Source organism: Suricata suricatta, chromosome 10 (assembly GCF_006229205.1).
Source record: "Suricata suricatta isolate VVHF042 chromosome 10, meerkat_22Aug2017_6uvM2_HiC, whole genome shotgun sequence".
Taxonomy (NCBI): Eukaryota; Metazoa; Chordata; class Mammalia; order Carnivora; family Herpestidae; genus Suricata; species Suricata suricatta.
The window spans coordinates 124482865-124498493 of NC_043709.1; the positions used below are offsets into that span (position 1 = coordinate 124482865).

The window sequence follows — 15629 nt, forward strand, 5'->3', positions numbered from 1 at the left end:
GGGAAAATTGTGGTGGCCCTCACAGGCAGGTTAGGCACGCAGGGAGGGGTTGGCTCTAGAATTGATGGACAACACAAAGATCTAGAATCATGGCAGAATAATCTGCTCAGTTTGGTTTCATTGTATAGACAACCTCGGCTACAATCATGGACCATGAAGAAGCAAGATGAAAACACACAGGAGGGAAAATTCTGGGATTTTTTTCTCTAGGAATGTAATACATATACGCAAATAAAATGTCTCAGTGGACAAAAAAAACAAAAGGAACTGTGTCTAGAATATAAAAAGAATTCTGAAAACTCAACAAGTAAAAAAACAACCTAATTTAAAATTTTTTCTTTTTATGTTTTTTATTTATTTTTGAGAGACAGAGCGACACAGTGTGAGTAGGGGAGGGTCAGAGAGAGAGAGAGGGAGCTACAGAATCTGAATGAGGCTCCAGGCTCTGAGCTGTCAGGACAGAGACCGACATGGGGCTTGAACCCAGAAACTGTGACATCATGACCTGAGCCGAAGCCAGACACTTAACTGACTGAGCCACCCAGGCGCCCCAAACAACCTAATTTTTAAAATGACAAAAAGATTTGGACAATTCAAAGAAGATACACAGAGAGCAAACAAGCACATGAAAATATGCTCAACATCATCAGTTATTAAGGAAATATATATTAAAACAATAATGACAAATAAACTACATATCCTTCAGAATGGCTAGGATTTAAAATGCTAACAATACTAGGTGTTCATGAATGTATAAGGAGGAACTGGTGCTGGGAATGGAAAATGGTCCCACTACGTTAGAAAACAATTTGGCGGCTTCACAGTAAGGCCATATAAAGGGACATGAGACCTCTGGGGGTGACGAATATGTTAATTGTCTGGATATGGTTATCGTTCCATACGTGTACACATGTGTCAAAACTATCAAATGATACACTTCATATATGTGCAGTTTACATAACCACAGCTGATGGAAAAAGAAAATCAATCTTACATATAAAACAGTGGATAAGAGATAGCTGGAAAGTAAGACGTAACACAACACAAGATGAAGCTAGAGGACTGTGGCCTTTAACCTCATAGCAATGAGAGTAATAGCTAAGCTTTAGCCAGGGGGTGACATGATGAAATAGAAATATTTAAAAATACATAATTCCGGTGGCAGTGTAGACCAAGGTTCTGGGAGGTGGGATGGCAGGGGAAACCGTCCTGAGTTTATTTCAGTAATCTAGGAGAAAAATAATGACCTGACCTTGGGTGGAGGCACGGAAGAGCAGCAGCGTTAACAAACACATAAGGTGTGCTGTGCTCACTAAGAAAAGTACAGTGGAAATTATAACCTTTTGGCTGAGAACATACAATAGTTCTTACTTTATTTTAATATATCTCTGAGATGAGCAGCTCTACAATACATCAGTGTTCTACGGTACAGTACAAGGCAAGGTGTGCACATATTACTATAGCAATATCTATAAAAAGATTTCCTACTTTTACAGTCCATGCCAATGTTCTTCAATTAGCAACTTGAAATACCCATAATTAGAGTAAGGCAACTCACAATTCTCTGAAGTTTCAGTTTTAGATGAGTGACTTAAGTCATCAAGGTCATCCATAGAATGAATTTGCTTTTTCACCTACAAATAATATTTCAAAATGTCCCCCAAACATTTATGAAATATACCAAATGTAGAGAAGTGATACAGACCCCTCTTTTGATAAAAGCAAAAACAGGGGCAGCTGGGTGGCTCAGTCGGTTGAGCATCGGACTCCATTTTGGCTCAGGTCATGACCTCATGGTTCCTGAGTCTGAGTCCCACGTTGACTTCCACGCTGACAGCACGGAGCCTGCTTGGGATTCTCTCTCTCCCTCGCCCTCTGCCCCTCCCCCATTTGTGCATGCTCTCTCTCAAAACAAGTTTTAAAAGTAAGTAAATAAACATTTAAAAGCAAAAACCATAGGTACTCTTTAAAAGAACTGGTTTTCATCAAAAAGATATCAATTGCGAGTATTTCTAAGTATCTTTTTCACAGAAAATGTCTCTACAACAAAGTAAGATTTTCTATTTTTTCACTATGCCTATCAAAAAATATATTTTAACCACAGAATAATATTTCTGCTAAATATTATTCAAATAATATGCTAAACTAAAAATACATAATAATAACAGAAAATTATATTGTATATATTTTTTACCTTGTTCTTTTTATTAGAAATCTTTGCGGTCTGAAAGAAATATAAATCTTTTCAGGTAAATATTAAATACTTAAGATACAAAGAATATCTACACCTATTGTTTAAGATCTAAAATCTCTGCATTTGAACTAATTTTCTATGAAGGGGATTAATGAGAGAGTAACATTAAATAACACAGAAAATATACTGAGAATAATATTAACAAAGGATTAAATGTATCCAGTCTTAATATATGTGCTAACGAAGGGAGCACAACAAAGCACTAAATTTAGATCATAACTAAGAAAAGGAAAATCATAATGCTACTTTCATTATTTGATAGGAATGATATCATTTTCTTGTTGTTATCATTTTCAATAAAAGTAAGCTTTTACTGGCACTAAAACCTATTTGGAAAGTGCAAGTTAAGTCCCTATATGAAAGAAACCCCTTTCTAACAATCATGATATTAACGTGTTGAGGACTCACTATGCAACTACTATCTAGGCATCATTAGGAGCACTTTACATGTCTTAAAGGTATTCTAAGCCTCACAACAATCCTATGAAGTAGATTATTATATTAGGTATTTTACATAGGAAGAAAATGAGGCACAGAAACTCTGAGGAACTTGCCCAAGCCCATACAGCTGGTCAAGAGCAGACCCTCAACTCAAACTCAGGAAATGTGCCTTCAAAGCACGGGCTTATACTATGTGGCGAGAATAATAGTTAAGAATTTCTAAGTAATAGAAAAGCAAATGAATCTATATTATTATTCGATTTCTAGCTATAGTTATCCATGACAGTTTCTGAATCTTACACATCCTTTTTTTTAAATAAAAAGATTTGATACCTAGGCAATATTGGAAATCTACTTTCAACAACTCAAAATTTGCTTCTTCTAGAGAAGTTCATCAACAGCCATTCATTTATTCACTCATTCATTCAACTGTTTATTCCCACATTGAACACATACTTATTGATCATACAATATGTGTCAATGACTGAGTTGGTACAGGAAGCATGGTTTTTGGAATTTAGAGCCTTATAATCCAAAAGTGATAATCTCTTATGGATTACTAGTTTATTTTCTAATTGTAAATAACAAAAACCTTCCCCTTTCCCCAGAATCTAAACAAATATTAACTTAATATAACCAGATACTTTAAAGTCCTTAACAAAATCATAGATATTCATGATACTATCAAAGGCACTGAATATCCAAAATCATCAAGGAATCATTAGTTCTATTCAGAATGGCCTAAGTGTTTGTGTGTGTGTGTGTGTGTGTGTGTGTGTGTGTGTGTGTATATAAACTGCACACTCAATTATAAGACAATACCCCATTATGGAACCAATACTGAATAAACAACTTCTTCCAGAAAACGACATGAATAGGAGTATTAAGTACAATTACTATCATCTTTAAAAGATAATGTAATATAATCAACAAGCTTTCTGAGATTTGGAAATGCAAACAAAATTAAATAAAATAACCATGTGTATCTCTATTGATCATTTCCAACAGAATACAAACATACTCTAAAAGCTCCCATCTTCAAGTAAGAGAGGAAAAAAATGTCTTTGCATCGCACATTCTTTTTCAGTTGTCATCCATTTCTCTGTGACCTATCCCAATTAAAATGCTCAGAGGAGTCACGGTCCAGCTTCCACGGTGACTACTAAAACTGCTCCTGGTCAAAGTCACTTACCTCATCTTATATTTCTTTTTTTTTTAATTTTTAATGTTTTATTTATTTTTGATACAGAGAGAGACAGAGCATGAGAGGGGGAGGGTCAGAGAGAGAAGGAGATACAGAACGGGAAGCAGGCTCCAGGCTCTGAGCTAGCTGTCAGCACAGAGCCTGATGCGGGGCTCGAACCCACGAACGTGAGATCTGACCTGAGCCTGCACAGTTTATATTTATATATATATATATATATGTGCGTATATATATGTATATATATATGTATATATATGTATGTATATATATATATACATATATATATAAAGCCTGAAGTTGGAGGCTTAACCGACAAGTCACCCAGGCGCCCCCTCATCTTATATTTCAAGCAGCATTTTGATAGAGTATTTTTCGCTTTAGCTTGTATCTACCTACACTATAGCATTTTATTTCCACAACAGGTAATCACGGCTAAAATTCCTTCACAGGGAAATAAAGAATTTATAGACTTCCTGATTCTTTACACTTAAACTGCTGTCATCATTCATTTGTAGTAGACCACCAGTTAGGGAATAGGACTTCTCAAACACCGGTGTTATCATATTCTGCTGATGTCCATTTTTCATTTTCATTTTTCTTTATCTTCTTCATACGCAAAGCAGGTTCACTACTTTAAAAAAAATCCACTACAAATCCACCAAAAGCCAATATTTTCTAACTATTTTACTAATAAATAATATAAAGACAAATTTCATAAAATTCTGAATTTTACCCATCTGACTTAATTTATTAACTCACAGAACAGTTATGAAGTACCAACCATATGTAAGGAAATACACATCTGTTTCTTCAAACACAGATAAAAACACCATTACAATACACTGTAATTTGAAAGAGTTGACATATGAAACGCTGTGAGGACAAGAAAGTCTCTATTAAAGAGTGAAAATAAGCCAGACAGGTCACCAGGAAAAGAAATGGGAGAAAACATTTTCTTAGAGAGTAGAATGTAAGCACAAAGATTGCATAGATGGCAGCTAGGTACCCTGACAGAAAAGTATAAACTTTTAGGAACTTGGGCAGAAAAAGCATAAAATACATGGAAACAAGTAGGGAAAGTAATTCTGAAGAACCTTGAAGAGTACACTAGAAAGTTAGAGTTCTCTGCCCAAGACAGTGACTCTTAGACATGGGAGTAATAATTAGATTTGTGTTACAGTTATGGTTTTGCTTTTAAATATAAAATGCTTAATGTAAACAAAGGTTTAATACAGCATGAGGTCCACAAAACATGAAAGAAGAAACCAGGGAAATATCTTAGGGGAAAACTACTTTTTTAAATTTTTTATGTCTTTATTTTGAGAGACAGAGGGAGAGACAGAGAGAGAGGGAGACACAGAATCCAAAGCAGGATCCAGGCTCTGAGCTGTCAGCACAGGGCCTGACGCGGGGCTCGAACCCACAGACTGTGAGATCATGACCTGAGCTGAAGTCAGATGCTTAACTGACTGAGCCACCCAGGCACCCCAACTACTTTTAAAATACCCCCATGTCAGAGTGGTATCAGTATCCTAGATGAATAAGATGTACCTTGTTGGGGCCCCCCACTTACAACAACCTGGCATCTATCCATCCACGGACCAGACTGCCTTTGCAGGGGCTGTGGGATCTAGCACCAGATACCAAAGGACCTAGGAAAAGTCCTGCCTACCTGTGCACCAGGTAACAGGCACACATACTGCAGGCTAAGCTGTGGACCCAGCAATAGCCCATAAACTGCCTGCAGCCCCTCCCTCACAGCCACATCTCGAAGTCCCTAGAAAACACTGTCTAGGATAATCACCCATGGATGAGAGAGCCTATTGGGAAACCAGGATTCCTGCAGAGAATTTCCAGCACACCACCGAAGCAAAAAATCAGGTGTCCACACACTGATAAGGTAGTCATTAAAGACTGGAGGAGGTGACTGCTACTTCAAATGCCAAGATAGCAATGCAAAATTGCAAAGAATATAAAATATCAAGGAAATATGATACCACCAAAATATCACAATTATCTTCCAGTAATCAATCCAAAACACATGGAGATCTATAAGTGATTCAAAAGAGAATTCAAAATAGCAGTTTGAAGGAAACTCAATGAGCTATAAGAAAACACAAAAGCCAATTCAATAAAATCAGAAACATACTATATGAATAAATAAGAAGTTGAACAAAGAGCTGGAAATAGTAATAAATAACTCAACAAAAGTCCTGGAGTTGAAGAAAATAATTAGTGAGATGAAAAACGAAGAGTGATCACTGACAGGAAAATGGATCAAGAAAAAATAATCTGTGAATTTAAAAACAGGAACTTTCAAATTGTCCAGTCAGCAGAGAACTAAGTAAAAAGAAATGAAAAAGTGAGGAAAGACTATGTGATTACAAGTGAACCTTCATAACACTATTAGCAATTTCTCTGCAGTAACCTTCCAGGCCAGCAGAGAGTGGGATTATGTATTCAAAGTGCTGAGAAAAAAGACTACCAATCAAGAATACTTTACTCAGCAAAATTATCCTTCAGAAATCAATCAAATAAAATAAATTTGATACATATTAACAGAATAAAAAATTATATGATAATCCCAATATGTGCAGAAAAAGCATTTAACACAACTCAACATCTTTTCATGATAAAAAAAAAAACTCTCAATAAAGTGGGTACTGAATTATCACACCTGAACATAATGAAATCCAATATGATAAGCCCATAACTAACATCATATACAGTGGTAAGAAACTGAAAGCTTTTACTCTAAATTCAAGAACAAGGCAAAGCTGCCCACTTTACCACTCCTATTCAACATGATACTGGAAGTCCTAGCCACAGCAGTCAGGCAAGAAAAAGAAATAAATGGCATCCAAATCAGAAAAGAAGAAATAAAACTGTCTTTGTTTGCAGGTGATAGATAATCCTGAAGATACTACCAAAAGGCTGTTAGAACTCATAGACACGAAGGATACAAAATCAACATAAAGATGCAGGGGTGCCTGGGTGGCTCAGTCAGTTAAGCTTCTGACTTCGGCTCAGGTCTTGATCTCATGGTTTGTAGTTCGAGCCCTGTGCTGATAGCTCAGAGTCTGGAGCCTGCTTTTGGCTTCTACGTCTGTCTGTCTGTCTGTCTCTCTCTCTCTCTCTCTCTCTCAGCCCCTCCCCTTCTCAGGCTTGCTCTCTCTTTCTCTCTCCCAAAAATAAACAAACACTAAGAAAAGTACGAATTCAACATAAATGAAATTAAAAGTTACAAATTAAAAGTTAAAGAAATCAGTTGCATTTCTATACAATGACAATGAGTTATCTGAAAAAGTATAAAGCAAAAATCCTATTCACAAAATCATCAAATAGAATAAAGTACTTCGGAATAGACTTAATCAAGGACATGAAAGATATGTATAGTAAAAACTAAAAGACTTTGATAAAAGAAACAGCAGAAACACAAATGGGAAGATACTCCATTGGTTATGGATTAGAAAAATTAATATCATTAAATGTCCACATTACTCAAAACCACTTACAGATTCAATGCAATCCTTGTCAAAATTCCAGTGACATTTTTCACAGAAATAGGAAAAACATTCCTCAAATTTGTAAGAAACAAAAAAGACCCCAAATAGCCAAAGGAATCCTAAGAAAGAAGAACAAAGCTGCAAGCATCACACCTCCTGTTTTCAGGCTATTACAAAGCTACGGTAATAGAAATCATATTGAACTTGCATAAAAACAAACACAAAGATGAATGAAACAGAATCAAGAACCCAGAAATAAACCTATGCATAAAGTCAATTAAAATTTGTTAAGAGACTCAAGAATACTCAAAAAAGAAAAGGTAATCTCTTCAATAAATGATGCTGAGAATACTAGATATTCACGTGCAAAAGAATAAAACCGTACCCCTACCTTACACCATTCACAAGAATTAGCCCAAACTCAAATAAAGACTTCTATGTGAAACCGAAAATCATAAAACTGCTAGAAGAAAATACAGGAAACACCTTCTTGACATTGATCTCAGCAATGATTTTAGATATGACATCCAAAGTATAAGCAATAAAAGCAAAGTATAAGCAATAAAAGCAAAGACAAACAATGGAGAAAACGAAGTTTCTGCATAGCAAAAACAACAAGCAACATAATGAAAAGCCAACCTACAGAATGGCTGAAAATATTTGCACCACAAATATGAAAAATGTCAATACCTAAAATGTATAAGGAATTCATACAATTCAATAACAACAACAACAACAATTAAAAGCTGGGCAAGGCACCTTAGTAAACCTCTCTCCTCAGAGGATATTTAAATGGGCAACGGTACATAAAAAGGTGCTCAACATCACTATTCATCAGGGAAATGCAAACCAAAACTACAGTGAGATATATCACTTTGACCTATTAAAATGGCTATTATCAAAAAGACAAGAGAAATTGTTGGCAAGGATATACAGGAAAGCAAATCCTTGTACTGCTGTGGGACTGTAAATTGGTACAGTCACTATGTAAAACAGTATGGCAGTTCCTCAAAAAACTAAAAATAGAACCTCCATAGGATCCAATAATCCCATTTCTGGGTATGTATCTTGAAGAAATGAAATCATTACCTCTGCACCCCTATGTTTATTGCAGCATTATTTACAATAGTCAATCAGCAACCTAAGCATCCATCAATGGATCAGTGGATTAAAAAATAGGGTATATATTTACAATGGAATATTTTCAGCCACAAACAAGAAGGAAATCCTGCCATTTGTGACAAAGGAGTGAAACTTGAGGGCTTTATGCTTAGTGAAAATAAGTCAGACACAGGAAAACAAATACTGTGATCTGACTTATATGTGGAATCTTAAAAACAAAAAACAAAAAACACCAAACTCACAGAAACAAAACAGACTGGTGGTTGCCACGGGAAGGAGGCTGTGAGACATGGGTAGATACTGGTCAAAAGGTACAAACTGCCTGTTACAAGATAAATGAGTTCTGGGGATCTAATGTGCAGGATGGGGATTACTGTTAACAATATTATAGTATATATTTGAATGCTGCTAAAAGAGTAGATCATCACAAAAAAGAAATAATAATTATGTGAGGTGATGGAAGTATTAACACTACTGTGGTAATCATTTTACAATATAAAAGTGTATCAAGTTAAGAAGGTATACCTTACAGTTACACAGTTGTATGTTAACTATATCTCAATAAATCTGGAAAAACTTCAAAAATTCAAAAGTACTCATATGTCATTATATATCACTCAAAAATAGCAATAATCTGATTAGTTATGCTTTTGTTTAAAAAGAAAAAAAAAAGATCTGTGATGCCTGGGTGGCTCAGTCTGTTAAGTGCATCACGTTGGTTCAGGTTCTGATCTAACGGTTTGTGGGTTCAAGTCCCACATCAGGCTCTGTGCTGACAGCCCAGAGTCTGGAGCCTGCTTTGGAATCTTTATCTCCCTCTCTCTCTGTCCCACCCCACTTTCACTATGTCTCTCCCTGTCTCTCAAAAATGAATGAACATTAAAAAAAATAAAGCTTTTTTAAAAAATGATTTGGTAACTTTTGTATACTTTTATGCTAGTATTTAATCCTAAAATAAGAAACTGCATTTACCAAAAAGAAAATTATAATTACTTTTTGATGGGCTAAATGCATGCAAGAGAATATTATTACCATATAGCTACATAAATTTCCAAAAAGAATGAAATTTCCCACAGATTATATAGGACTTAAACATGAGCCCCTAAGAGCACCAAAAACAAAAACAAAACTAGCAACTGTTTTGCCAAAAAAACTGTTATACAGATAATCTTTCTTGTTGAAATAACTAACATCCAAGAAAACAAGGATCTTCCTGAAAGCAATTATTAAGCAATTCCTCTTGAATTGTTTAATCTGAATAAATCTGTAATTATAGAATATAAGATAGCTTTCATTTTCAACACAGTCAATAGAAGCAACTTTTAAATAGAAAACATCTGGTTAAAGTCACCTCAAATTAGGGAGGAAAAAAAAGCCCTAAACCGTAGCCATGGTAACAAGAAGCAACCAGAATCAGTTTTAAATGTGTTAATCAATGCCCACCAGCCTTACTCACCAACCAATTTCAGCTCCTTCCTTCTGAAAGAAAGCCAAGAAGGAACAAAATCACTCTTCTGCTTTAACTGTGTGAATTTTGAAAATGATTTTTAAACATACTCCAAAACACCCTCTCACACTGGAAATTTAAGACAAAGAAACAAATAGATGACATGTATTCTGCAACATGGACAGCGGGCACACGACTTGCCTGTAGGGGACCTCGCCACTAGAGCTGAGAACTCAGAGATATCAGGGCTGCCCAAAATCTACAGTATTCATTCCAGAGTTTATGTTGAGAATGATTCCAATACAGTATTTTTCTTTTTTATGGCCCAAAGGACCAGCCTTTACCGAAAGGACATCCAATTTCCATCTCCCAAGATATGCTTCTGTGCTCACTTTTATAATAAAGCCCTGAGGTTTCTGTGAAAATAGGAATACTTTGCCACTGACACATTAGCAACCAACCCAGGGTCTGGCTAACAGGTCCAGGAATGAAATTGTTCAAACTGAAACACAACGTCCAGCTTTGAATGGCTAAACGGTTTCAAGGACCTCACAGGATTTCTGCAAACATAAACACAGCATGCGCTCAGCCTACCTCCAACAACAGGAAAAACAATAGCTTCCTTTTAAACATCTAGGAAAATGAACTCATGCGCTGAAACGGTCTCATAATTACCTTAAAAAGTATAACCATACAGTTGTAGATTTCCTTTCTTTTAATGTTTATTTATTTATTCTTGAGAGACAGAACACAAGGAGGGGAGGGGCAGAGAGAGAAAGAGGAAGACTCAGAATCCGAAACAGGCTCCAGACTCTGAGCTGTCAGCACAGAGCCCGACTCAGGGCTCCAACCCATGAACTGTAACAGGACAACCTGAGCCAAAGTAAGACGCTTAACCGAACTGAGTCGCCTAGGCACCCAACTGTATATTTTCTCCAACTCTGAGTATTAATAAAGCTATCTGGAAAAGTGATCGTTTCAGCTCCAGTCTCACCACTAATCGGCACTGCCTACGCCAACACCAGTCACAAAGTCCTGAGCTCTACACAGGATGCCCAGTCTTTTCAGCTAGAAAGACTCCTTCCTCCTTTTGCCATCAAAGCTTTTTCAAAGCCTTGCAATACTGTGTATGGAGGAACTAAGGAAATGCAGGACGTCGTACAAGTTCTAAAACACTGGTAAAGAACTTGTCCTACACAGACAACAGCATCTGATACATGGGAAGAATGACAATGCTCCCAATAGCAGTGCTCAAAACCATCAGTCAGTGACTGCACTTGCCTTGAAGACCCCATTGTTGGACCCTTTTCCCAATGCGAGTCACCGAGAATAGAATCCACGGACACAAACGGAGTTGGTCAATGGCGTTTATGTAGTTCGGCAGAACGGCCCCTTCCAAGTAGCTGGAAGTCCTCGGAAGAGAGACCCCCACAGAGCAGAAACTCAGGGTTTATATATGCCAGAGTAACCAATCACGATCTTACAGCATTTGATGGTGGCTAATTATATTGTAAAAGAGCGCAGGGCAGTGACTAGATGACTTTCACCTGTTGACTTTGCCTTTTCCAGGTGGGGTCGTTTAATAGTATCTCAAGAAACAGGTTTATAGAGTTACATTACTCCAGATCTATAGGGTTACCAGAATGGAAGGCGAGTGAAAACAATGGTTGGTATTTTAGGGTTCACCACGTGTGAACACCAGCCACAACCACTCGGGCTCTCATGAGAGGATCAGTGAGGGCTTTTCAGTTCTTGCCCACTGCCCCTCTGGAGTGCCCCCCCCCCCCATCTGCCAACAGCCTCTTTGGACCAGAAGAGCATCTCGAAGAGTCGTTCCTAAGAAGGGACTGGGCATCCGCTCTCCCTGGCACGGATGCACCTCTTCACACTTCCTCGGAGTCCAACATCCAAGTCAAGTGCCAGACACAGCAAAGGGGCGACTATTGGCCCGTTTGGCGCGGTACGTGTGGGCCGTGCCACAGTAAGAGTGTGAGTCGCAGGATCTAGATGCTACCCCGTCTAGGCCCTAGAAGCTTCTGGTCAGGGCCCTGCTACCCCAACACTCCTTCCGGCGGGTCCCGCTCTGAAACTCCCGTCAACGACAGAGCAGTTAGCTCGCGTGCAGAGCCCAGGGGGCTCACGAGTCCACGGCGGAAAGGAGGGGACCAAGCCCGCGCTGCCCTGACCCGACTTCTTGTTCTTTCCAATTTGTTAAACAAGGAATACTTCAGAAAGGAAGGAAACGCAGAAAAACACACACTTCGGTAAACTACACTTTCAGAGCACAGCATGGCGAACTATGAACACGTTTTGAGCACCTTAAGGAAAAGGAGAAGAAAGCACAGTGACCCCCGCAGAGGAATTTGCCCCGGCCCCTCCTCCGACACAGGTGGACGCAGACGCGCCCGCGGGGTCACCGCTGGGAGCCCGCGTCCCGCTTGGAGACACCTGGCGCCGCCTACGCCCTCTGGCGCGCTGCCACCGCCGCTCCCGCAGCCGCCGGCGTCCGGCCCGCAGCGAGCGCCCGGAGCTCTCGTCCCCGGTCCTCCCCATCCTGAGCCGCGCATCTCCGGCACGAAATCGAGGCAGACGCGAACCCGCAGGCGAGGCCCTCAACTCTGATCTTGAAGGCGCAGTTTCGGTAACCTCAGGATTCGGGGCGCGGGTGGGCAGCCGGGGCAGCGGGGCTGGACTCCGCGCCCCCGGAAGCTGCTGCAGAGCTCCCTGCATCCAGCCTCCGTCCCGCTCCGCTAAGCCGGGCGCTCAGGGCTCCAGGCCGGGGGCGCAGAGACCCCGCGGGGGGCTGCCTGGCTTGGGCTGAGGCGCGGACCCCGCCCCCGACTCCGCCCCGCCCGCCACGTTAGGCCCCTCGGCCTCCCAGAGAGGTGCGCCCCCAGCCCCGTGGGCAATGTTAGCACCCGCGGGAGGTCGCGTCTCCCTCCCCAGCCGAGGCCGGGACCATCGCTCTCCCCGCCCAGGCCGCGGCGCCTCCGCGGCCCGGCTTCCGCACCTTCGCCCCTGTCCCCGACACCGGACCCCGATACCCGGCCCTGACCCCGGTCCGACCCCGGCCCCTGGCTCCGCCCGCGACCACTCAACTGTCCTCGGACGAGGGCGTGCCTGCCGGCTGGCCGACCAAACCCCGGGGGAGGCCGAGGGTTGGTGACCACCGGGCGATCCGAGAGGCAGCAGAGCCTGAGGCAACCGAATCTGAACCGGTGGTGGTTGCTGCTGCAGGCGCTCGAGCTGAGGCGCAGCGCGCGGCCCGGGACCGCCCCCTCAGCGCTACTGACCAATCCCGCACCGTCCGCTGCCGCTGGCCTCGCCCCATCCAAACGCTGGTGTGGGAGAGGTGGTGAGGCGGGACCAATGGCGATGGGACCGTGAAGGAAATTAGGGCGGGGTTTGGACAAGCGAGTCACTCGCGGTGGGCGGGGCGATGAGCCTGTCATCGGGCAGGGGCGGAGCCAGACTTGAGGCGGATCCCAAGGAGGGGCGGGACCATGAATAAAGGGGCGGGGGTAGAGAAGAGACCACAGGTGCACGGTCCCAAAACTGGGGCGAGGCCGCAAATGGGGCAGAGCAAGAGGCGGGCTACTCGCCGGGGGCGTGGCCTAGGGAGGGTTAGGGAGTTGACAGAGGAAGGGCAGGGACACAATGGAAAGGAAAGGAGACAGGTCCCTGGCTGGGGGCGTGGCCTGGGGCGGTTCCTGGGCGTGGCAGATGCAAGCCTGGGGCGGGGCGGGGCCTTCGATGGGGGGGGGGAAGGGCAGGTCCCAGGAGTGTCGGGGCGTGGCCTAGGCTGGGACTGTGGAGACCGAGACCGGCTACAGGTCGGCGGGGAAGGGCGGGCCCCTGGAGGGAAAGAGGTCGGGGGTTGGCCTTGTCAGGTCCCAGGGCTAAGGGTAGGGCTGGGGATTGAAGAGAAGGTGGATAACTAGCCGTGGGCGTGGCCTGTGGAACGGGGACCGGTCACTAGCCCCGGTGTGACCTGGTTGGTCTCGGGCTTGGGACGGGACAGTGCACCTGGATGGACTTGGATCCTCCCTGGGCTGGTGCCCAACCCCTGCTCTCCCTGCGGGGCTAGGAATGGTTCCGCCTGCGGGAGGCAAAGCTTGACAGTCTCCTGGCCTGTGGGACCAGATCTTGAGATCTCGCCCCTCTCGGGGCTCCCCAGCCCTGGCCCCGGGCGAGCCTGCCAAGCACTTGTCCAGGCTCCTCCGCAGGTTCGCCTTCTTTCCTGCCCATTGAGGAAACCACTATGATGTCAAACACATAAAACAAGGGAGGGCATAAAAAGTAGTCTTTTTAAAATGTGTGAGTACTTCTCCTATGAGGAATATAAGATACTAAACAGATGAACATAAGGGAAGGGAAGCAAAAAGAATATAAAAACAGGGAGGTAGAAAAAACATAAGAGACTCTGAAATTAGACAACAAACAGGGTTACTGGAAGGGTTATGGGAGGGAGATGGGCTAAATGGGTGAGGGGCGTTAAGGAATCTACTCTTGAAATCATTGTTGCACTATATGCTAACTAACTTAGATGTAAATTAAACAATTAATTTAAAATAAATACAATAAAAAATAAAAATAGAGCCTGATTTCATGTGAACAAATAAATAAAATGTGTGTGAACTTAAACAACCATCAACTTATAATAGATTGCTATGTATATCTGTGTGTGCATATATATGCACATATATGGTGTTATAATGAACTTCATGAGAACCACAAACCAAAAATCTGTAATAGATATATAAAAGAAAGGCATCCAAGCATAACACAAAGAAACCCGTTAAATCAGAAGAGAGCCAAGAGAATAAGGAAACCAAATGAAAGAACAAGGTTGAGTCTTCATTTATATATTTATGTTAAATAACATGAGCCTATGCTACTTTTCCCTACACTGAGACCATGAATATACCATCAAAACCCTAAACCTATGTGCATTGAATGAAATGCATATTTGAATAACAATGATACACAATGGAAACTAGTTGCTACTGAGAGACTCCCCATCATTGCCACCTGAGTCATCATTTAAATGATGGCAAGGGCGATATATAAATGAACTTTTTTAAAAATTCAAATTTTTGCTTATTAGGCTATTTAGAAAATGCTCTACAATGGCTCGTTAAGGCTTTTTTCTTTCTTTTTTTTAAAATAGTTTATTGTCAAATTGGTTTCCATACAACACCCAGTGCTCTTCCTCTTAAGTGCCCTCCTCCATCACCACCACCTCTTTTCCCCCCTCCCCCTTCCCCTTCAACCCTCAGTTCCGTTTCATTATTCAATAGTTTCTCAAGTCTTGCGTCCCTCTCTCTCCCCAACTCTCTTTCCCTCTTCCCCTCCTCCTGGTCCTCCATTAGGTTTCTCCTGTTTTCCTGTTAGACCTATGAGTGCAAACATGGTATCTGTCCTTCTCTGCCTGACTTATTTCGCTTAGCATGACACCCTCAAGGTCCATCCACTTTCCTACAAATGGCCAGATGTCATTCTTTCTCATTGCCATGTAGTACTCCATTGTGTATCTATACATCTTGATCCACTCATCAGGTGATGGACATTTAGGCTCTTTCCATGTTTTGGCTATTGTTGACATTGCTGCTATGAACACTGGGGTACATGTGCCCCTATGCATCAGCACTTCTG

The 15629-nt window shown here is 41.6% G+C and overlaps 1 protein-coding gene across 1 annotated transcript in view; it reads right to left on the reverse strand.

The window, feature by feature from the left end:
• The window catches only part of LOC115305367 (putative ankyrin repeat domain-containing protein 20A5), a 17162-nt gene extending 14951 nt beyond the window's left edge, over positions 1-2211 (reverse strand). Inside the window, exon 1 of the mRNA XM_029955587.1 lies at positions 2195-2211. The gene's annotated coding sequence lies outside the window, so the exon portion shown is untranslated. The remainder of the gene's footprint in view (positions 1-2194) is intronic.
• Positions 2212-15629: the final 13418 nt, after the last annotated feature.